This window comes from Pyrgilauda ruficollis, unplaced genomic scaffold (genome assembly GCF_017590135.1).
Source record: "Pyrgilauda ruficollis isolate IOZ18807 unplaced genomic scaffold, ASM1759013v1 scaffold12, whole genome shotgun sequence".
NCBI lineage: Eukaryota > Metazoa > Chordata > Aves > Passeriformes > Passeridae > Pyrgilauda > Pyrgilauda ruficollis.
In genome coordinates this window covers 13,607,073-13,630,659 of record NW_024510321.1, presented here as the reverse complement: position 1 = coordinate 13,630,659, position 23,587 = coordinate 13,607,073, and the positions used below count along the sequence as shown (strand labels likewise).

At 38.8% G+C, this 23,587-nt stretch overlaps 1 protein-coding gene across 2 annotated transcripts in view; it reads right to left on the bottom strand.

Annotated features, from left to right (window-relative positions):
• MPP7 (membrane palmitoylated protein 7) overlaps positions 1 to 23,250 on the bottom strand; it is a 147,536-nt gene extending 124,286 nt beyond the window's left edge. Inside the window, exons 1-3 of one of the 2 annotated variants that reach the window (XM_041489291.1) lie at positions 23,143 to 23,250; positions 18,663 to 18,739; positions 4,852 to 4,903 (exon numbers count right to left, since the gene is read on the bottom strand). The gene's annotated coding sequence lies outside the window, so the exon portion shown is untranslated. The remainder of the gene's footprint in view (positions 1 to 4,851; positions 4,904 to 18,662; positions 18,740 to 23,142) is intronic. The other variant, XM_041489285.1, reaches the window with a different exon arrangement.
• Positions 23,251 to 23,587: the final 337 nt, after the last annotated feature.

Genomic DNA, 23,587 nt, shown 5'->3' with positions numbered 1-23,587 from the left:
TAAACAGGAAGGAAACACACTTGTTCACTCCTGGCTTCAAAGATGCATATGAAAGCACTTTGTTTTCCAGTCAATTGCTGATATTAAGTAAAAAACTATTGTCAGACTCTCTGACAATAGTGAAGTAGTAAGAAATAGTAAGAGTGACATTATTCATATTCTTAAAATGCTTTCTAAGTTAACTGCAGGAGAAGTAAAAGGCATCACTTCTAGTTTCACAAGACGACAGATCAGTTTACATCCTACATTACTTACAAAAACATGGGACAGAAACATCTATGTATCTCCTGACAAACTATTCCTAAAATAATTGTATCATGTTCCTATTTAAAGTAATTCTATATTACATTTTTTCTGTTTTAAATAATTATTTAAAAACATCACAAAAAAGAACAAATATCTTGACACTTTCCCCCCCCCCCCCAAAAAATAAAATTATAACACTTCCCAGTTACCAGAAATATCTGGTAGGAACAGAATCACTGTATGTCTTTTGCTCCTACATTCAACCACATTTATATATTCCACTGCATTTTTATTTCATTTTGAAGATAGAGTAGAATGAAAACAGAACTGATGGTTGTTTTATTATGAATCAAGTATCTCCCCAGTAAGCCATCAACCCTTCTGCTGAATCAGGAAGTTCAGAATTCAGCTGCAATACAAGATTCCAACATTGCATTGAGGACAGGCTACTCAAAAAGAACTAGATTTTTCTGTCAACACAATGTTTATATCACAGGACAACCTCAAGTACAGTCAAAACCAAACATTTTACATATTGAACAATCACCCTTATAAAACAGATACAGACATTGATTATTGAAAAGTCGTCTCCCTTTTTCCTTCTCACTGCCTATGCCAGGCATTAAAACACTCCTTTGCTCTATTTGTCTTTCACACAGGCATATTCCAGTATTTTGAGGGCTATAACTTTCCTTAGGACCTTAGAAGCAGCTGTCCCAGTCTTCTGTGTTTCAGGTAATTCAGGTAATGATATAACAAACTTTGCTTTAGCAGTTGATAGAAGCACCATAAAATGTTCTGCTGAGATCCTAAAAAGGTACACCTCACCTTATGACCCCACCAGACTTCTCTCCACTTTCTAAATGTTTTCATCTATGTAGTTTTTAGTTATATAGAGAGACTGCTGTCATTCAGAGGTCAAACTCATTTGTCACAAATCAGTGGTGCTGTAATTGGCCTGTAGGCATTTAAATTTCTAAAACAATACTTAAAATATTATTTTAGTGAGTGTAAGATGCCCACACTGTCTCTTTAGGCACTTGTTAGCCATCATCAAATCTGAACTGCAGCTAATAAAACAACAATTACTGGTCTTGCCTGGGAATCACCTGTCCCAATTCCCATCACATGGTTTTTACAGAAGAAACGCTGAACAAAACCTTGTCACCCTCTTGCACACTCTACAGCTGTCTTTTCAGTCCTACCAGAACAAATTGGAACCAAGGGATGAGAGACCATTCCATTCCATTCCACTCCACATGGAAATGCTTGATCTCAATTGTTCTGTGACCACTTTGATGTGATACTTTATGGAAAAGGAAGTTTAGAAAAACAAAACACCTGGGAAAGTAACTAACTTGTATTCTAGTATAAAATTATCAATACCTAGCACTTACTTTCCGTCACTTACGTTTCTACTAATGCAGAATGTACCTGCAATCACTGCCACCACTACTCTGTCTCTGTTCTGCTGCTTTTTGATCCACTTGTGAATAATGTGCACACAGATGGAAAGTCAGCTTTGTGTCCTCAGTATGAAAGCAAGTCACCGATAATCTGGTGACCCAAGCCCAACAATTCACATTCCCCCACTGCGAGAAAGGCAAGGCACCACCTTCCTGCTCAACAGCCAACTTTGAATAGGAGATAAAAAAGTAACTAAGGAAGCACCCCAAACCACTCAATACTCAGCCAGAGTGACAGTCCACAAAGTACAGAATTGTATCTTCAGGAGAGCCAGCACAGAGTATCTACTACACACTGAAGATGACACAAGTAAAAATTATTTCCTCCCTCACCAATCAGCAGCACAGCATCCACCTGGGTCAGACTGACTCTGAACTATCACCACTAATACTGATAGACTTGCAAAGCTCCTTGTTGAACCCATTTTTTTGTTTTGACTTTTCACAATATGTTGTGAAAATAAGTTCTATAGCTTAGGCCAAGTGTAAAGCATTTTTTTGTGTTCAGTACCCCAAATTCTCAAAAACATGAATAAATAATTTTCTATTTATTTCCTCCCAGCATCTTTCATATCCTCCTTCAAGCACCTCTATTTCAAACCAAAATTACTTTCTTTACTTTTTTTTTAAACAGAGAAGCCATTTCATTATGTTCCCATTACCTCTCTTTTTATTACAGTGGCTAAATATCCCAGAAGAAAAGAGGCAAATATTCAAACATTTACAAAATTTTGGTGGGAAGTAATTTTGCCCAGGATTTTGGAAACAGGCTGTAGATTTTTTTATTTCTATTCTGTCTGTACAGAAACTCAGAAACATCAGAACATTTCAGCAAGAATGTAGGAGGCAGGGCCCAACCTGCCCATACACAATAACTGGGTCACAGAATTCAACACCCATCTTGTCATGAGACTTGCAGAGGGTGATGGAACAGGGACACATGCTCTACTTCTGATTACAAAAGGCTGCATATCTCTTTTGTCTTTCTTGATTAGGGAAAAACAATGAATCCACAGCCTCACTACTCTGCTGCAGAGTTATCCTGGTCTCTCAATTTTTTAAGGCAAGCATTTTCCTGTCACCCAAACCTCAAAAGTGGACATTTTCTTTGTAGTGCAATTCCAAAACAAGCTTTTGTAGTAACCTATGTTAAAAGAAAACAGTTTTTAAAGTCTAAGACGTGCATATACACACTTTTCTGGGCTTATCCCAGACAAAAGTGAAACAAACCCATTTACAGCAGGATGAGAGATGGCATCACAGTGCCAAGTGCAGGAACTCCAAACTACATATGAAAGTGATAACAAGCAGAAAACCTGTGATGTGAGTAACAACATACAGGTTGTAACAATCAGTCATTAGCCATTAAATAAACATATAAACCCCCAGTACTTCAGTATTATGTTTAAGCATAAATGTCTAAGTCTGTTTTCCCTAACATATCTGTTGAATATAGCCAAGAAATGCAAGATCTTTACCTGTCGCTTGTGAACGCTCTAGAATGTAACAGCCAAGATCATTTTTTACAGAAAGCAGTCTCTCCAGAGTACTTTTTATTCATGTCATAACAAGGAAGTTGTTATTTTGAAACAAACCGGGTCTGACACACATAAGATCTATCTAACTTAAAACCCTAGAGCTACCATTTGACACTTTCTATAATGTTTCTATAATGCTTTTCCCAATTAGGAAAGCAGATTTCACTATGTTCACATATTAAACCACAACTCTGTCACGAAGTCCTTCAATTCAATACCTCCTTAAGCTAGTCATTTTAAGTTGCACATTACAGTCACTTCTTAACTGATCTAGAAATAAATACAATATTGACAAAAGGGCTAAGGAACACATTTAAGACAGCAAATTTCTAATGGAAAACAAGAGAAAACAAAGAGATAAAGAATTCAGAATACTCATTAAAACTAAAAATGCCTTCTGCAATTACTCAATAGGAAGCTGAATAAGTCTATTCAGTGAAATTAGCAAATTGAGTTTGCCTTCTTTTCTCTGAATTCTATTAATAAACAGACATTGTGATACAAAATAAGTCTACACATGCACTCGGATCCATTTTCATTCTGTTTTGAACTGGAATGTCTTGTCTTTGCCAATTTATTAACACAGACAGAAACATGACTATTTCTGCCTTTTTCTAGATGCATCTTCTTTCATCTGTCCTACACATTTACCTATGTTACATTTGTGACCAATTCCTGTATAAATTCCTGTACAAATTCCTGTACAAATTGGTAGAAGTTTATACCCACTAAAAAAATTAAGTATCTGATATTTTTATGAGACTGTTCAAAAGCAAATTAGAATATTCCTGTGTTTGGTTTTTGTTTTGTTTCTTGGGCTTTATATAATCATAGTGTCTAGTAAAATCATGTCTTTGCTTATTTTCTGTACACCAATCAACCTGCCTACTTGAAAAAAGCAAGTTAATTTCAATTTGGAATTTGTTTGTATTGCTAAAGCACGTTCTGTGTAAGAAAACGTTTGAGTACTTAAGTCCTTAGCATCTGTAACTAAAACTGCAGCTTGTGACTTAGATCCCAATACAATAGATTTAGGTTGGAAGCACTGTGTATTTGGTCAACAGTTTCAAGACAGCTCCTTCAGAATTTTACTTGTGATTAAGATCTAATTCAAGGCTAACAAACTACACACCACACTGTAAAAAGCTAAGAGTTTTAACTGCAGCTATGAAACTAAGGTATGTCTGCAAGTTACAGTGCAGGGTTAGGTTACTTGGAATCCAAAGCACCTGTGAGCAGTCAGAACACAGCCAGCCAGCTCCGTGCCCTGACTGAGGGACTGCTGCACACACCAGAGGCAGAGCTCTCCCCTCAGCACCCCACTGCAGAAGACAATTCTCCACCAAGCTGGGGTCAGGCTGCCTTCTGGTTTAGGATACTCTGTGAGAGAAAGCTTCAAGAAGCTCTCAGGAAGATCTGAAGGCAGTCACTAAGGGCTGACTGGAGGTGGACCCCATGAATCAGCAGATAACTGGCGACTTAATGACAAGAGCAGACAAGGAAAGGACTTTTGAAGAGAGGCCTGGTACCCTGTATAGAACTCACCTAGAAAAAGGGATTCTGCAGAATAAGAAAAGAATGACATGATACTATCAACACACCTGGAAATTCATTGCAGCAGAATTCTGTTTCAGAGAGAAGTACAACCAGATCCTGTGTATTACAAGAACAGAGAAAACATCACAGCAATTGACAAAAGAGATTACATCGTATTACTCCATGAGAAAGAATATATCCTAAAGACAGTACTACAGGATTTGAAATGACTAAGACTTAAATATAGCCTTGACATAATGCTGAATTTGTAAAATATTTTCCTGTTTATGAGCTCAAGTGAGTGACAGAACAATGGTATCATTCACAGAAAATCATTAAAGGATATAAAAGGAATTTTAGAAATGCTAATGACATTATGTTATGAATGGTATTATTCAAGAAAGCAAGCTTTTTAAAATTATAAGTGTTTCTAATAATTTACTTGAAAACCAGAAATGATACTAACAAAATACTGTCCAGTGCAATTTTAACACTATTTTTAAAATTTCACAGTATATATTCAGACAATTAAAGCAATGAAAAATTTACATTTTTGTAATTGATACAATCATGGTTTTAACCAGTGACACTATGTCAGAATAATTAAAGTGGCAATGTATCAAATCCAGTCTTGAACAAACGATTGTGCAATCTGCATTCCCAAATGCATAAAAAGGGGAAACTGCTAGTGATGATCCAGGAAAACAACACACAAATAATTTAGCCTTTCTAAACTAAACTTAGGTTTGTGCACAAAAATATAATTTTTAATATTATTATTACTAAAACTATTTTCTTAGCTTTTTATTGAGCTTAACAACATGGTAAATAAAAAACAAGGGGTCTTACTTCCCTATAAACAAACTACAATCCATTACTTTTTTTCTGTACCCCAACAGATCAACTAATGCAAAGCTTTCATCTTCTATTGTCACCAGTGAGTGAGCAACTGAAAAAAATAGGAAGAGGAAGCCCTTCCATTAAAATAATCCTAAAATAGCATCTGCCCAAAAATATCCACTTCAATTTTTTAAAAAATCCTAGCGCGTGTTGCCTTCAAGTAATGATTTATTGAGGAGGATGCCTCTGTAGCTTCTAAGTTAGGACTGACATTTGAACAAGACACACCCAGGCACAAGTATATCAAACTGAAGTAGCCTGGTTTTCCAAGAAGACAAGAAAGGTACTTCTATCATCACATAAAATCTGGAAGGCAGGGGGGTTTTTATTCTATTAATTCCATTGAAAGCAATGGACATTCACAAGAACTTCTAAAACAATGTTCTTCAACTAAAATCACTAGTCCTCCTGCTCCTTTTCTGATTGTTTTTTCAGTGCTTTTCATTATGGATATTAGGAGATGAAAGTATTGAACTTTCATACCAAGGAACACAACCACCTCTCCCCAAATAACTTCCTCCACAATTAGTCTTTTGGAAAATCTATCATGTTAATCATATTCCTCAGTGCAAGGTAGACATTGCCCAACTTCTTTAGATCCCGTTGGATCTCTTGGTCCTTGACAATCAGCTACTCCTGCTTTCCCATCCAAGGAGCCACACAATGTTCATTCTGAGCAGCAATAGAGAGAATTCTCTTCCCCAGTCATCTCCTTGCTGATATCCTAATAAAGGTACTATCATCTTCTTGCCCCCACTTCTTTATTCCCATTAGAAATAGAATAGTGCTTAGATCATCACGATCCTTTGTCCACCACTCTTAAGAGAAATTCAGTTACAGAGTCCAGATCTTTTTTGCAATATATTCTTCAGTCTTAAAGAAAACACATTATTTTGAGACAGTATCCTGAAGGACAGCTACAGTATTAGAGAAACAACTGTGCATAAATAGCATTATCCTTCTTTATCCATAGCAGTAACATCCACAGTGCAAGTGCTCGCTGCTTTTAGCAATTTCAGTGCTTCTCAAAAGCAGAACTGAACCCAGAAAACTCAGGAATGTTCACTGGTTGAAGCAGAAAGAAATCTGTGTTTTAACTTTCTACTCCAGAGTACCAGAACAAATGATTGTTGGCTGCACAATGCAAGCCTTAGCCTAATGTTCATATTTACATCTGCTATTCTTCAACTGTCAGACTGAAGAGGAACACCAATAAGCTACACAACTCTGCTAAAGCTGATTTAAATGCAAATGAGAATCAAACAACATGCAGAGGAATAACAAGCTTCTGAAAAAAACCCACTTATCTCAAAAACAAAAATGATGTTCCAGAGTGTTTCTCTTTATTCCTTAAAGCATTTGAACTGAATATCAGCAAATACTAGCTCATGAAAGAAGATTTAAGTAAAAAGCTGTGCGTTAACATTGCAATACTGCTTTCTGACTTCTAAATAAAACTGAAGTAGAACACCACCACTTGAAATATTTAATAAGGCAGGAAATCTAAATCTCATATCCAATTTTCTTTCACCAAAACCTCTTTATCCTCAACACTACAGTAACTTCATTTATTCTTAATATTAACAGGTGCTGTTTTAATTCAGTGCCAGAGACAGGATAGGACATAAGCATAATATTACATTTGGAAACATGAGTGAAATTTGGCAGAAGTTGCGGTGTTGAGGTATCTCAGACACAGCACATGTGCTCCTTGCTGTGAACTGTGCCAGCTATGAAAACTAAACCACTTTAAGGCAAGATGTCTTGCAGATCAGATGTATGGGCTGCCCTTTCTTCATATTCCACACAATACAGGACGCTAAAAGCGATCCCATAATGGCTGTCTGGGCCACACATTGTTTCTTTCTGCTTTATAGTCAACCTCAAAAGTGTGCAATCATACCAGTGTTCAACAAGTTTTTTTAATCAATTCTGCTTCATAGCACCCAGGAATTGTATTTTTAAAGAAGTCATTCATGCATGAAGGAAACCATTGTCTCACACTGAGAAACACAGAAGATTTAGCAGGGTGCAGCTAAAATCAGCAGTTAGCACGATTATTTTAATTTTTTTCATTGAGGAAAGTTCTTCCCATTCTTTTTTCACTTCCAAGCTAAGAAACTCATTAAGAGCCAAAGTTGACTAAACTTCATTCTATTACAACTTTGCTCAGGTAGAAGCCTAACTTTTGAGGGTTATCACACAAGGAACCAAAACAACATAGAAAAATGCAAAGAAAAAATTTTGAATTCTTTTGAATTTTAACAGTAAATTTCACAGCTAGGTTGCCCTCTTCTAAAGTCTCCTATTCACTGTAATCTTGCCTTCTTTAATTGAGCAGAGAAGGAATTTTTTTGCATATGTTTTATGCCACCACTTAGAAACAAAAAAGAAATTATTTAACTTTGCAAGTAAATTCACAGTTGGGTTGTCCAGTATAGCCTGCGAATATGGAAAATATATTTTATTTATTTTAAACCATAATAGCTATAAATTCTGTTTGTTTTCCTGTATCAGGATTCAAAAGCACAATGTCTTTGAAAAAACAGATACATACATGAGGGGTTTTTCAAAAAAAGAAAAAAAAAAAAAAAAAAAAAAAAAAGCCATTAATTGAAACAACTCAAATTTCGTGCCCAGAAGTGATCTGATCAATGATGGCCATTGCTATTCAATTTCCTTATTACAGTATCTCAAGTTGTTAAAAAGTTTTCTGGTCAAACATTAAGTAGAAAACAGTACTCAAACAACTGCTAAAAATATTAAATTAGAATAAAACCAGATTGATTAGATGTTAATTCTCCTGCTCTCCAGTCGCAGAATTTGCTTTCCTGGAAAAGCAAGAAGAGTTGAATTAGTGTTTCAAGAGAACACACCTGACACATCAGCCTGCAGGATACTTTGTACAGGACTGCCATATCCTCCCAGAGAGGAAGGTGACCATGGCACTTGGGGACACTGTTCTGAGGTGAGCACAGCAGTGCTGGGTTAATGCTTGCACTCCATGGTCTTTTCTAATCTTAACCATTTGATGATTCTACAACACAGTCAGAAATGCACCTTGATGGACTCCAGACAGTGGGCAAGAAGTGTGAATCTGCAGTCTGGTGATTAGATCCCCTACACACATGAACCACTGGGAAGAGAAAAATGTGGACTTGAAATCCCCCAGGTTGAGAAGGACCCAGGAACAAGGCCTCCTATTTTTTTGACTCATCAGCTAATTAATTGCTAGTCTACTACATGTAAGAGCATCTTCCTAAGAGAAAACTGCAGAAAGGGATATGGGATTTATTTTCTGATAAATGTAAGTAAGGGTCATATGAATGTCTAAGGTATACCCTGGTTTCCTGCCAATCAGCTTCACTGTACCAGTGCTCCACATCACAGATTTCAAATTCTAACCGGGAAATCAGAATCTCATCATCATATGGTCCTTAGATACCTGCTTCCATACTTTCTTAGCCATGAGCCTGAATGTTGTGAGCTGCAGTGTTGAACGTTACAAAGCTTATTTGTCAAAACCTGGGACATAAAACCTTCCACTGTATTTTAAACAGTATTTGCTTTATTTTTTCCAACACAGCAGCCTTTAAGATTTTAAATGGGAAGAAATCAGGTCAGATCTTCCTACTGAAGCCTTTGTAAATTTTTTTTTCTTAACATTTTGTCGCTAAATTCTGAAAAGTGTATCTGCCTTTTACACCTTCCATTAATATATTTTGAATATAAATGTCTGGAGAGAACACTGATTTACTGAGAGCCTTACAAGTAGCAAGTGTCTATAAATATTAGTCAGAAAAATATTTAAACATAATTCCAGTTTTTGATTCCTTTGTAATAGGTCTGATTTATCTTTGATCACATATTTTAGCAGTAAGTCATTAAAAATGCACAAAGAATTTGTGCACAGATCAGCCACAGAATACTGATCTGAACATTTAACAGCCTAAGGAAAGCACAAAAAACACAAAATGGAACTCACGCACTTGAAGCAATCAAACATCTGCCTGCCTTTCAACACCACTTTGATAAGATTGTCTGTATTCCTAAATCAGAGGATATACCACGAGTCCCTACTGTTTGAACAATCTTGCTGCTCAAAGACAATTTTCAGAGAGTTTAAAATACAAAATTTTCTATCTGTGTTTCTGTTGGTGCACTGCAATAACAAGGAAGCAACTATTCACTTCTTTTATCAACGAGAGTACAAAGAGTAAGACACGCCCTTCTCAGAGAACTGGAAAAACCTGCTGCTTGAAAGCTGAAAAGTCTCCAACTATCCATTCCTTCTTTTTGCTCTACTTTCAGCAGAACTGAGGGAGGCTGTAAGGACTTGGCCTCAGCCTAACAAAAATAAAGCTGAGCAGAAAAGCAAGGGCTATGTATAAAAACACTGAAATAATTATAAAACAGTAACAAAAATCTGTTTAAAATAAAAGGACAATCTTGGCACAAGATTGTTACCAACTGATGATGCATAAATTTAGGTTGAACACTCTAAGCAGCTTCATCATGTTGAGGAATTTAGCACTGGAAGAGGCTTCTAATTAAAATAGTGAGGGAAAAAGGCTCAGCTGCTTTTAAGACAGCGCTCCATATGGCTATGTCTGTATGACATAAAGCCTACAAGAGCATGAAAATAAACTTGATGAATAGGCAGGTCCTTTCCTGTCCTACGTTCCTAAGAGAACAATACCTGTCAAACAAATAACATCATTCTGATACAACTCTAAGATATAACCATCTGTCAGGCAATACCCCAAAATAATTACACCACAGAAAGCAAAACCAGATATTAATATCACAGCAGGACAAACTTTGCCAAGAATAAACTTCACAGAGTATATTTTCATAAATGTCTTAGACCCATAACCTCAGTTCTCATAATTTCCTGCTGCCTCTGCAGAAAGCACACCTCTCATGCAGTACTCACAAATCTGAAAGAGCTCATGTTATTTGTCTCCATGCAACCAGGCACTCCTATGATCTGCAGCCCGAGCATTCTGCACACACACAGATCATCTTACCCCAAACAATATGACATCTATATGCTCAACGGGCCCTTGATTTGCTACAACCCTTACTATCTTCATCATGAGGAGCCAGAAACGGCTTTGCTGTTGAAAGCTTCAAATCGCCACTTTTGCCCTCCTTAAACAGAAAAACTACAGCAATCATGAAGGTGTGAGACAATTGGTTAGACATGAACAGTCACAGAAATAACACATTCTATTAGACTAACCTTTGTAACCTGAAAGAGCAAATAGTGTTTCAGGCATACCAGCCTTTCAACTTGCTTTACATCCAGAGATATATCCCTATTCCTTGCAAAACCGTTGTGGTTAAACCCATGGAAAGATTTTCAGAGCAATAATAAGACTTGTGTCTGAACCATACGGTTTCTGTAAATTAATCTCAATCTGTATTTTACTTAGCTTTATTCTCTTAGTAAAGCACGGAGCATGGTAGCTGCAAGACAGCATTACAGTCCATTTTCAGTTTGTTTATATCACACCACAGCATTTTCCTACTATTTTAGTTCATCTGCTTATAACAGAATACCAGTGCTTTTTAACCCTGTCATCCAAACAGCATACACTCTTTTATTCACTATGAGAGCCTACAAATCTGATTCATAGTATATTCTAGACATATGACTGCATAATTCAGACAGGTTTGAAAAAAGGTGTGCTGCAAGATACCACAAAATACTTCCCATTAGCCCTGCTGAGAATAAACAGACATTTTCCTTGACCTACCCTACTAACCTCAGCAAGCTGGTCCTTAGCAGCAGATGCCAAGCTCAAATGACCCCTTTCACATCTTCATTGCAACTCCACATCAAGTCTTTGATCATTTTTCATCTGGAAGTACCCAAAGAGATTTCTGCTTCCTGGCCTCTATACAGCCTCGTCATAATCCACCACTTGATCTCCCTTGTACCACCAAGTGGGAATACTCATCTCAACTTAAGCTGCATTTCTCTCCATCACATATAGAAAGGGCTATATTGGATAATGCTAAGATAAATTTCAGTTAACTGTTTTTAATTCGTTTTAATTTTGATTATTTTGCCATAGTGTTAGATAGCAAAATACAAAACTATAACAATATCATACATATGACCTCTGACAAATTTTGACATTCAGCAGTCTGATACTAAAGTAAATAAACTGAAGGATGAAATCTTCTTGAACTGGCTTTCATTTATCTAAATATTACAAAATTGTAAGTACACAAATTGCTTGAAGTATAATTCATTTTTGCAGAAGCTTACCTTCAAGTGGAATAAAGTTACCAAGAATATTTTGTATCACAAAAGGTCTTTCCCTTAAGATAACCATTAAAAAAAGGAAACTGAACTATTCAGAAACACTGTAAGCACACAAAAGGAAAAGCTGTATATACAAAACTAACTTAGAGCACTCAGAAAATATGCATATGCTAAGAACTGCACCCCTCCCAAAATACTCATGCTTTGTGTCTTCTGCTTCTTCCAAACTGCACGCACAAACAATTTACAGAATTCCCTCTCAGATATTCTGATTACTCTCCTACACTCACCCCGGTCAGTTTACAGGCAGCCTGAATTATTTTGCTATGTCACTGCAATGACAGTAAAGGAATGCTGTGTCTCAAGTAGCACAGCCATTTTTTAGTACATTTTTTTGAAACAATACTTTCTGAAATACTGTCTTGGAAATATGACTAGGGGATCTCAGGAGTAGTTGTTTATGCTAGGCTTCAGGCTGATAGTCACAAAAACTTGCAGTTTTTATTGGCAAGGTTCTTCTTTCTTCATTTAATTCCAAGTTTGTAAAACTACGCAGGTAATTCTGGGAGCTGGTTAAATCCCATGCCAAGTCATAAGCCAAAGACTCCCATGAAAATAGGTCAGATCAAGAATGCTCTGATAAGACATCAGCAACAGAGAAAGAAATCTGGCTCACATTGACTGCCAGCACACAGCCCAGTTCAGCTACATGGAGGAAGCCTCTCAGCATTACTTAAGGAACTACTACAAGCAGAAGTCCAAGCCAGCCTGACAATACTGTTTGTTCTCTCTTCAGCACTGTCTAACAAAGAAAAAGAAACAGAGAACAAACACTGTGCCCCATGACAATGCAACTTACTGATTGGGAACCACTGACCTAGGCTGGGGTACCACTACATCAGTTCATGTCAGGGCTGAAGCCTGTTCCACACCTGGTGATCAGAACAGCTCATCCCTTGACCCTTTAGAAATAGCCTTTTATTTAAAGTTTTTACCATCCATCCTTTGTTACAAGATTCCTGTATGATCCAGTGGATTAGCTGAGCTTTTCCTTTAGCTTTACTATTTCCAGAACTACTTCTCTGTTCCCTTCCAGAATAAGTTCAGACAAAAAAATTCTCCTGAAATGTGCTGATTCTACTAAAAAAATGGCAAGCATCTGACATTTTCCTTTCTGCACCTCATCACTCTGTGCTTTTTTGCCTGGCCTGAGAAAGGTTTCACTGACGAGGAAGGTGGGGAAGACTCATTAGTGAGAGGGGTTTGATGCAACAATCATCTGAAACTCAAGGTCAAATGTTTCCCTTGGTAACAGCTGCAGATGCACACATATGCCCACACACATTCAGTCTTCTTGCAGTGAGGACTGTCTTGTACTTAAACACATACATAATGAAAGAATGTTTTGTACAGTAGACATGCATATGAGGAAGAGTTTATGCACAGAAACATCCAAGCACCCCTCCCTCAAAAAAAATAGATTATCTAACTACAAAGAAGAGAGAAAATATGTCATTTCCCATGTGTTTGTAACTTCTAGTTTCTAGATTTGTGAGTCGATCTGCAACATGTAAACACTGGATTTTGGATTACCTTTCCTATTATAACATAGTAAAAAACATCACAAGATTTAGCACAAGGTAATTAGACATCAGGTTTTCGGTCAGGCTGTGGCATGTTCTTCTCCACTGGGAAGGCAGGCTGTCACACACACCCATATCAAATCTCCGATCTCTAGTCAAGCATTCAAGTGGGGAGGTAACGTCTTGGCATACTACTCAAGAATGAGTTTTCAAGAAGAAAAGGTCATATTATTAGTTATTAATTCAGAATATATTATTTAATGCCTCTAAAATGCATTCCAAGAACTACAGAAGGATCTATTTCTTTCTAATGGCAGCAAAATATATACAGAGGAAGATATGTATTCTCTTAATTTCCACTGTTCAGGAGATAATATAAGGAGCAACAGTAGAGAGACAGTAACAGTTGTTAAAGCAGAATCAAAACCTAGCCCTGTTGAGAGAGGAAGAGGGTGAGGATATGGTTTTCATTCGTGTGTGATGGCCAGCACATGGGTTGTAAGGCCCACATTAACTGGAGGGCACAAAGGGAAGGTTTAGCCCTTTGCTCACTGTCCTCTCAAATGCACACCTAAAAGTAAGGGAAATCAGCATTTGAATTTGACCTGCCAGTGAATGAGACGCACCCCAGTGCTGGGACAGGGATGAAGACATGTGGCCTCTGTAGTGAGGACACTGTCCTTGTAGCCTGGGAGCCAGGAGCAACAGAAGCACGATGGAATCCTGCAGACAGACAGCAGCAACTCCAACCACGCCTGTGCAGGCACTGGAAGAAAGACACACTCTTATTTTTATCCCACTGCTGAGTGACCTTATGAGCTGCAAATTAGCAGCTAAACAAATGTCTAACCATAAGTATCACACACAAGATAAGATTTGTTTTTAGACAACTGAGGATAACTAAATTTATTGCTTATATATTTACAATGTGGGCAAAAGTAAGAGATCTCAATTAAAACGTAGCTGCTCTGACACAGTAGAAACTGTTCATACAGACACACTGAACAGAAGGCCCAATTACTTAATACTTCCCTGTTACTATGGTCTGTTATTGTTAGACCATATTAATGTGCATGTATGTTTTCTTGTCAGCAGTCTGGAGATACTCCATTCGTATTACCAAGGTGATTTTTTCATAGAATCATAGAATGGTTTGGGTTGGAAGGGACCTAAGAGATCACCGAGTTCCAAGTCCACTGCTGTGGGCAGGGATACCCCCCACTAGATGAGGTTATTTATGACCACATCTGACCCAGCCTTGATCCCATCTCTGCCAGGGATGAGGCATCCACAGCTTTGGTTTTTTCTTCCTGAAGTACCCACCATCCCAAGTGAACAGCTTGTGAAAATGTACAACACACCTCCTGGCACTATATGTCACTCTAAGACTTTCACCTGTGATGACAGCAGGTTTGTTTTAATAAGCTGCAGTGTTTTGACAAGTAATGCATGTGCCTATTGAACTGATACATACATTTTAAATATTAATGCTGTATCAAAGCCAAATGAAAGCTTTAGAGAAGACAGAGTAAGTGATTTAATAAGGTAGGACATTTAACTCCCTGATGTAAGTTAGCAGCACTTCAAATGGTGAGCTCAGACCTTGGATAAAGAAACGAGAATACCTCTTGTTTTCTTTCAAGTGTAATTGCTATCACCCACAGGAAGTCAAAACAGCTATCTGTAATTCATTAAATAGTGAGGTAAAGCTGAAAGTCTGAGGAGTAAAATACAAATCCAACATTAATGAAATGACATTTACTCAACAGCCATCACTGATTACACGTTCGCCTACACAACAAAGCTACAGAATTAAACATTGTGTTACAATTTCTGTCTGCCTCTATTCACAGAGCACTGAAACAGTGTATTTACCTAAACCTATCTTCCTACAGCATGTTTTAGTTCTGGACCATAAGAAAAAGCTAACAGCACCTTTGGTTTGCTGACCCAGAAGTGAACCACTGGGGATAGAGTTATTGGGTTGAGATGATCCATCCTCATATGACACGTTGGTTATGTTTCTCTGTACTTTTTACAGTCAGTTAAGGTGATAATAACCAACCAGAACTGATTTGGGTCACACACACACCCCAGACAACTCTTCTCTAAATATTAAAAGAAAAAGAGCATTTGGCAAAATTTCTTACATTCCCTTGGTGTTCTATGACTTATTAAATATAATTAGCAGATCAGCCAGCTTCCGAGAAAAGGTTACTCAGTTTGCAAACCTTTCCTAACAGGTATTACCTAAGACTCCTGTGCTGTGTGAAATGTGTGGGCTTGTTTTTTCTCAAAATCCAAATATTTGTCATTTTAATGCCTGCACATGACTCTTTAAATCGGGTATCTACAAAAAAGTATGTTTTACAGCTCTGCTAGAGTGTCTTTCTGTACCTAAAATATTTAACATCTTCTTCCACAGCCATGTCAGTTGAAGAGACTTCTTTTCAGACAAATTTCTATATTGGTTTCTAACACCCTTCTGTTCCCATCCCAAGCTTTTTTCCTTTGTAAAAGAAGGTATTTAATAGTCTTAATGTATCAATGTGACCAAGTTTAATAAAAGGCCCTAATGAGAAGGAATCTTCACTATCTTCATTAAGTAATAAATGCATACGTCATGAAATTGGGAGTTGAGATAATGTTTAATACAGTACATAGCATTAGAAAAGTTTCTATAGCTTCTGGAAAGGAAAAGCCCTCACAGCTGGCACAATGAAGTTTTCAGCTTTTCTCCAGTTGTCAATATGGTCATTTGACTCCCAGTAAGTCACTTGTAACTTGTCCCTTTTAACTTTCCTCCTCTGGTAACTACCTTGTGAATCCTTCCCTGGTGGCACTCACAGCAGAACTTCGCACATCTAACTGCTCAGGAAGATATTTTCCTCTCCTGCTGCAGTCCAGAAAGCTGCTGTTTCCAGTGACAGCTTCTCCCTCAGTCTGGCTGAAAGCATGCCTGCCATCCAGTAGAAGCAGCATCTTCCAGCATCTCTAAACAGTTGGAGACTACAACAACATTCAACGATCTACATTTGCAAGCTGCAGCCATGGTTCTAAACAAAGGAAAAAATCTGTCTTTTCTACACTCAATATAAAAATGCGTTTGCTGGACAACTATCTCTATCTTGCTCCAGTACTCAGCTGCTGCACATGATTTTTGCTCTCCATTTTAACCATTAAGATTTCTTGAAGGCAGCCAGTCTTCCCTGGGAAGCACACAGGGTGTCTCACCAGGTTCCACAGCACAGACACATGACTCTCACAGCAGTCAGATGAGGGACCAAAGGCACCCTCCAGCACTTGGCTCAAAGCATGCCATTCACAGTTTTATCCTCTGAGGTTTGCTTGCCATTTCGATACCCTTGCTCAGACTGCTGGAGGCAGCTGGAAGGTGGTCCAAGTCACTGTCTGTATCACATTTCAAACACTCAGACAAGCTTTCGAAGCAGAGAGTCACGCACTGCAGCTCAAGCCTTTTCAGACTTGTTGGGCTGTAGTTTTTGTCATTTCAATACCAAGACAAAGTTTCTAGCACGTGTAATTTTGATGTTTTAAAGTCACAGATTTGGATCCTTGGAGAAGTAACCAATCTTTGAGTAAGAAGCCTAGAAGCTATGGTACTGGATGTTTCCATCCCCACAGGAAATTAAATGCTGGAACTGAAGTTACAGGTTAGCTCGATGTATACTGGCGGTAACACAGATTTACTGAATCAGTTAATCTTGGAGACTAGGCAGCAAAAGGCTCCTTTCAGGGTCTCTGGGGTTCCCAGATGGCAAGAGAGCAGCAGCAGTGTGAGGACAGGGTGTGCCCCAGGCAAGACAACTAACAAAGGGCTGCTGTTTGTCCTGGTGGGAGCTGCACTAACTGCCTTGGGCTGGTAGGAGGGAAAGCATTAAGGGAGGAGCAAGGATTTTCAGATACGATTTATATTAGAGATTTCACACCTTCGTTAAGCTTTAGCCTTCATTCACCTTAACTAGGGAGCAAGCTGCTCATTGAGAGGTTGGTTTTGGTCACTTCTCCAGCCTTGCTGGTTTCAAGATGATGCAGCTTTGGCGTTCCTCCTTCCACATGCACATTTCAGTTACAATACAATCCTAACACAGAAGTTAACTGTGTTCACAGCTTCCCAAATGACCCAGATTACAATGAGATAATTAACTGCTCAGTGAACGGCTATTCACTGAAAACGTCTATCACAGTATTTGTTAAGACACTGAAAATCTTCATTATTGTATCTGTCAAATCTCTGAAGAAATTCAGGACTGTTTCTTTAGATTCAGAATTAGACCAGATTTAGTTCTTGTTTTCCAACTCTCCTGGACCGTGATAAATAAGCAAAGCTTTTTATCAGCTGAACTTGTAAGGTGTTTTTTAAAACCACAAAAAACCCTCCCCATATGCCAGATGAAGCTTCTGATTCGGTCACATCAATGTGTGAAATAAATATACTTCACTCTCATGTATAATTAGCAATGTCAAGTCTGTTTCTTTAGATAGCATTCTTGGCATATTGTCTGTGAAACAGCAGCTCTGCACTTCGTATCTGAAACTACTTTGTTCCTCTCAGAACAGCTTCACAGGCTAAACCAAGCTCAATCCACTAAACAATACATTATGAAAGCAATGAAGGTTTTCTATGCTCTTTTTATACATGGATGTGTGTGTTCTCAAACGGAGACACAATTAATAGCTCTGATGCAGTTTTACTCTATGCCTAAACTTGCTACACAATTTATAATGCAACATGTTTCGAAGTCAGTCCTCACTAACTACTGTTGGCTGTATTTGCAATACTTCCTTATTTTTTCAAAACTCCTAAAATACATGATGAAATAATGTAAGAAATTTTAGTCATGCTTGACTCAAAAAAGAAGCTGTCTTTACAATAAAGCAGTACACAATTAGACAACACACAATACTTATACCACATAATGGTACAACACTTTCACAACTTTATTTATTAATACTAAACATGATATTAAATTATTCTTGGTCTTTAATACTGATCTACACACATCTATTTATTGCTCAGGATGGCAGAAAACAAGCAACAGCCTAATTCAGTATCAGAAAACAGTGAGCAAGAGTCATCACAAGGGAGTCCTACCTGGATAACTGTTTTCACTTCAACAGCAGCATAAGATAATGCATTTTTCAGATTGCCAAGCTGAGAGTCTATGGAATCTGAAAGAAAAGGGAAAAGGTAATAGTAATATGACATTCTAGTCAGTACTGGACATAGTACATAGTTGCATTTTTTCCTTATAATTGTTAGGAGAATAAATTTAAATTAGTTAACTTCCAAGTATCTGATTCTCTACGAAACTCTGCAGAAACAAGAGAAGTCAAAAGACTTATTTTAGGTGGGGGGAGAGAGGACTTTAAATTGCATATTTATTCTGCTTCCACACTTGTCCTAGATAAATTTGTCTTAAAATTATAATTAAGCAAAGTAATTATTTCAAAATGGGTATAGGTTAGCTTTATCTAACATATAAACACCTGTAAGACTTCAGACATAGAATCCCATTTTATACATGAACAATATGCAAATTCTGATACAAAATTTTAGGTGCAAGCCTTCTACCGCTGCACTGAATGTCTTCACATTAAAAAGCCCTTCTTGCCTGTAGTAGAGATGCTCATTTCTTTGCTTCATGATAGCAAATTACTCTGCTTTGAAAGTTAGCAATAAGCTTTAGACTGTAACTGTCTGTGCACACCAATATCAAACAAATGTCCATTATGCACTGCCTACTGGTCCTACACAGTGAGAACACCCCAGGTCTCCCTTTGGCAATCAACTGCAGAACTGGAGCAGCAGACCATGGAACACACGCAGGGGCAGACCTGGTGTGTGCATGGCAAGCACCTGGCAGTCAAACCAGGATCAAGGCAGGCCTGTTCCTTCCATGTTCATATGTCACCATCTCCTCTGCACACTGCAAACTACAATACAGTTCCTATCTCCAATTTATATTTCATATAATATAACTCCTCTTTAATATAGTTTGTAGTTACAGTTTATGGACTGATTCAGCTATTATCTTTAAATACTGATGTCACTGAGGAGAGAAACAATGAGTTCATTTCGTGAGCTTTTTGCTGCGGGCTTATTACATCACTGACCAAAAAAAAAAAAAAATGTTGGCCACTGTAGCAAGATGTGATTCCAAGAGATTAAAGAGATTGAAAACCCTCTTACATTAGCAGCTCATCTTTTCTTCAGAGCTTACAACTGTGAGATAACATTGATTCTAGCCATGATTCATAATGTAGATTGATAAAACATTTTCAGGACAAAATCTGGAGTCCCAAAGACTAGTCTGCTTAATGATACTGCTTAAGAACACATGGAATCTGTTAGCCTACAAAGGTGGGGGGGAAAATTCAAGTTGTGTTCTTTGGTAGTTACGCATAATGAAAGCAGATATTCAAGAACATCAAAATTTTGTGCATATTCAGACATGCCTTATTTTTAATTTCTGATGGGTTTCCCCTAAATGCAAGAGTGTCACCTAAAATAAAGAGCATATCAATATATCTATCATCTATTTCTGTCTTTGAAAACTCATTTGTCAATGAACTTTACTGACCACCTCATGGTAATGCTCAAAAACGATTCAGTAAAATACAAAAACATGGCATCAGAGCTGTTCTCAGAACTGCCATATGGCCAACATGACACGGGACAGAGCTAGTGGTCCGGACTGTCAAGGGCTTTTAAGGATACTGCAGTGTAAGTTATTTGAAGTGTATTAAGTAATGTTTGCTCTCTGTCTATTTCTGTAATACAGGGCAAGGTACTGTATTAGATAAGTATATGATATCACTTGTGATAGAAATGTCCACAATCCACTGAAAGCAGGTATAAATAAATTTAGCTTTATTATTGTAGTTCTAAGACTAAAATTAGCAGGACACAATTTAATATACTCTATCTTTTCTTTAACAAACAAAAGCCAGCAGCAAGCAGGAGATGAGGTCAGGAAGAATACACACACCATAGCCTGGGATTAAACAGCATTAGCACAGCTATGTGGGAAGCTTTCATAACTCCTACACATAATTCATGTAGTTCTAGATGGTCAAACTTGCTTAACTCACTGCAACAACTTTCCAAAACATACTCTACAAGGCAACTAACAGATACTTTGCTAGCAGCAAGACTGGATTTTTTTCCTGCTTCTACTCATTATCATAGCAAGTTCCACAGTAAAACTTAAAAAGAAGAACTAGTTTGGAGGGAAGATACTACTGAATGAGTTTTTATAGACCCATTCTGCTCCCTTCCACAGGCTAGAATTAAATGAAAGGCTCACGGGTGGCCCAGGTGCTTGCCACACAGAATGGGAAGATTCAGTGCATGAAAGCAGAACTATGGCTGGAGTTTCAGTGAAAGGCAGCATTGCAACATCCTAAGATGGGAGCTGCAGCAGATTTCACATCATCTTCGTGAGAAGCACAGTACTCCTGCAAGGCACTCAGGAAAGGACTGGAAATTGCCACTTAGAAAACATACTTGTGACCATTTCCTATCAGGTGTTGGGATGTTAACAAAAAAGCAAATAAACTTCCAAAGTAATAGCACATTCCTTAGCCTGCTTTTTCCGTACCTGGTACTGACTTTTACACTGTACTTTTAAAAACTGTACTTTAAAAACAGCTCTGACACGTGCCTAATTTAAAATTTAGCTTCCTACATGCTCCTACACAAAAACATTTTATTACAAACACAAAACTGCAATACTAAGTCAGGTTCAAGGTCCATCTGACACAGTATCCTGTGTCTAATAAGTACTGCTAGTGGGTGCATAGAGAAAAAGAACAGAGTAAACATACAGCTACCATTCCTTGATGTACTTTGCCAGCTGACAGCAATCTGCAGCTCTGGGATTTCCCGTCTCCTTTTAAGTGTACACATGTAAATATAAACACATTCACTATAAAGTCCAAACCTAGTCGATGTCTGAAATCATTTAAATCAAGTCCTCAGCATTTGGGTTACTGCTTTACTCCTTTTCATACAGATGAAGAAACTGGCACAGCTGAAACTGACGACTCTCATTCACTCATTTCCTAACTCTGCATGATTAAATCACAAACCCTAAATTCACTGTTGCTTTAAGACAGCTTTTAGAAGCCACATGCAATCACACACCCTGAATGCAAAAAATCTTAATCCAAACAGGGACATCTAGCAAAATCCTAATGTTAATTCTAAGTGAGATTATAGATTTGATCAACCACATCAAATAAGGACAAAGAATACTTTCAGCAAGTGAATAACCTAGTAGTAAATTAAGTATGATATCTCTATAAAAATGGCCAAGATATAACATCTCTGCATAAAAGAGACCAGATGGATGATAATACTTCATACCAAAATTCTAATTATTATATTTTAAAATGAACACCTACAAAACAACATGCCTCATTAAAAGGCTCCTGATCTAAGTAAACTTAAAATAAGAACTCTAGACCTCATCCAAAAAACCTAACTATAAAAACAAATTCTGAATTCAGCTACCAAAGATAGCCATGAGGTCTAATGATGTTGATCACCACTGTCCAGACTGTTTAGGCTTCCTCAAAGGGAAGAATTCTGGTGCTGGGTGATATGGTTTAGTGCTTTAGGAGTTACAGTGATAGTGTTGATGGGTTCACAATTGGACTTGATCTTAAAGCTCTCTTCCAACCTTGCTGATTCTATGATCGCTGAAAGCTACTGCCCCTGAATTTATTCTACAGTTTATTTAGAGGGAATAAAAAGCAAAGATATGGCAGGCTGTTTAAGAAATCAAATCAATTAAGAAGCTTTGGAAGCGCAGAAAGGCACGTTTGTTATAAACACAGGTAAAATAAAACAAAGCTAGGAATTCAGAAGTGAAAGCACACAAGTAGCATGCAAAGGCACCTACTGCTCTTCGCAGCTCTTTCCTCAGATATCATCTACCTTCTCCACACGGAACACGCTAAATTAATAGCTACTTATTGCTCCACGCAGATTAAACGTAGGCATTAACAGGAGCTGGCCTCACAGGTGAATTAAGTTATTTCCAGCCAATTCATAAAAACGCCTCCTGTTCCCGATACCCCATAAATTGGAGTTGATAAGTCTCCAGAGCCCGGCTGCGCAGCCCGGTGTCCCTTAATGGCTCAGTCACATCCATTACTTGCCAGAACGAGCTCTGCGCAACGAATCCCGGCAGCCCGGCAGGTTTTAAAAGCCGGAGCACTCGCCGTGATTAGATCCACCGTGAGCTCCCCCGCCCGCTCCGGCGCTGCCCGCGGGGGGGTCTCGGGGACCCGGCGCTGCCGCACGGAGCCGCCCGCCCCAGGGAGCCCCGCGGGCAGGGAAGCGGCTCCGGGGGGCTCCCCGGGGAGGCGGCGGCGGCCTTCTTGGAACCGGCGCCTCGCCGCGCCCCCGGGACCGAGCGGCCACAGCCCGGCACCTGCCGCATCCTCTCGCTCGCTCGCCCGCCGACCCCTCCGCGGAAAATCCCTCCGGCGCGCCGGGAGAGGCTCGGAGCCCCCTGCCGCGACCCTCGCCAGCTCGCGGACCCCCGCGGAGCTGCGGTTCGTACCTGCAGCCGGGCCTGATAGGCGAGTGTGGCTCAGCTCCGTCTACCCGCAGCTCCGCTCGCCCCGGCTCCGCATCGCCGCCGCGCTGGGCCGGGCCGGGCGCGCCGTGCGCCGCCCACCGGGGCGGGGCCCAGGGAGCCGCCGCGGGGCCCGTGCCGGGAGCCCCCTGAGGGATGAGCCCCCTGAGGGATGAGCCCCCTCATGGCCCGCCGAGTGCGGGCCGGGGCTGCCAAAAATTCATTACGGCTCTGCCCGAAAGCGAATGCAAAGCTCTTCGCACAGTTACCATTTGTGCTGTTAAGCTTCTTCCTATTTTTGTTTATTTCTTATGCCAATGTATTTCAAGTCTTTGAGTTAGAACACCTTGCATGCACATATTTTCCTCTCTGAAAAATTTCTAAAACTGTTTGCTGGATGTATGAACTCGCATCTTGTTTGGACCATTTC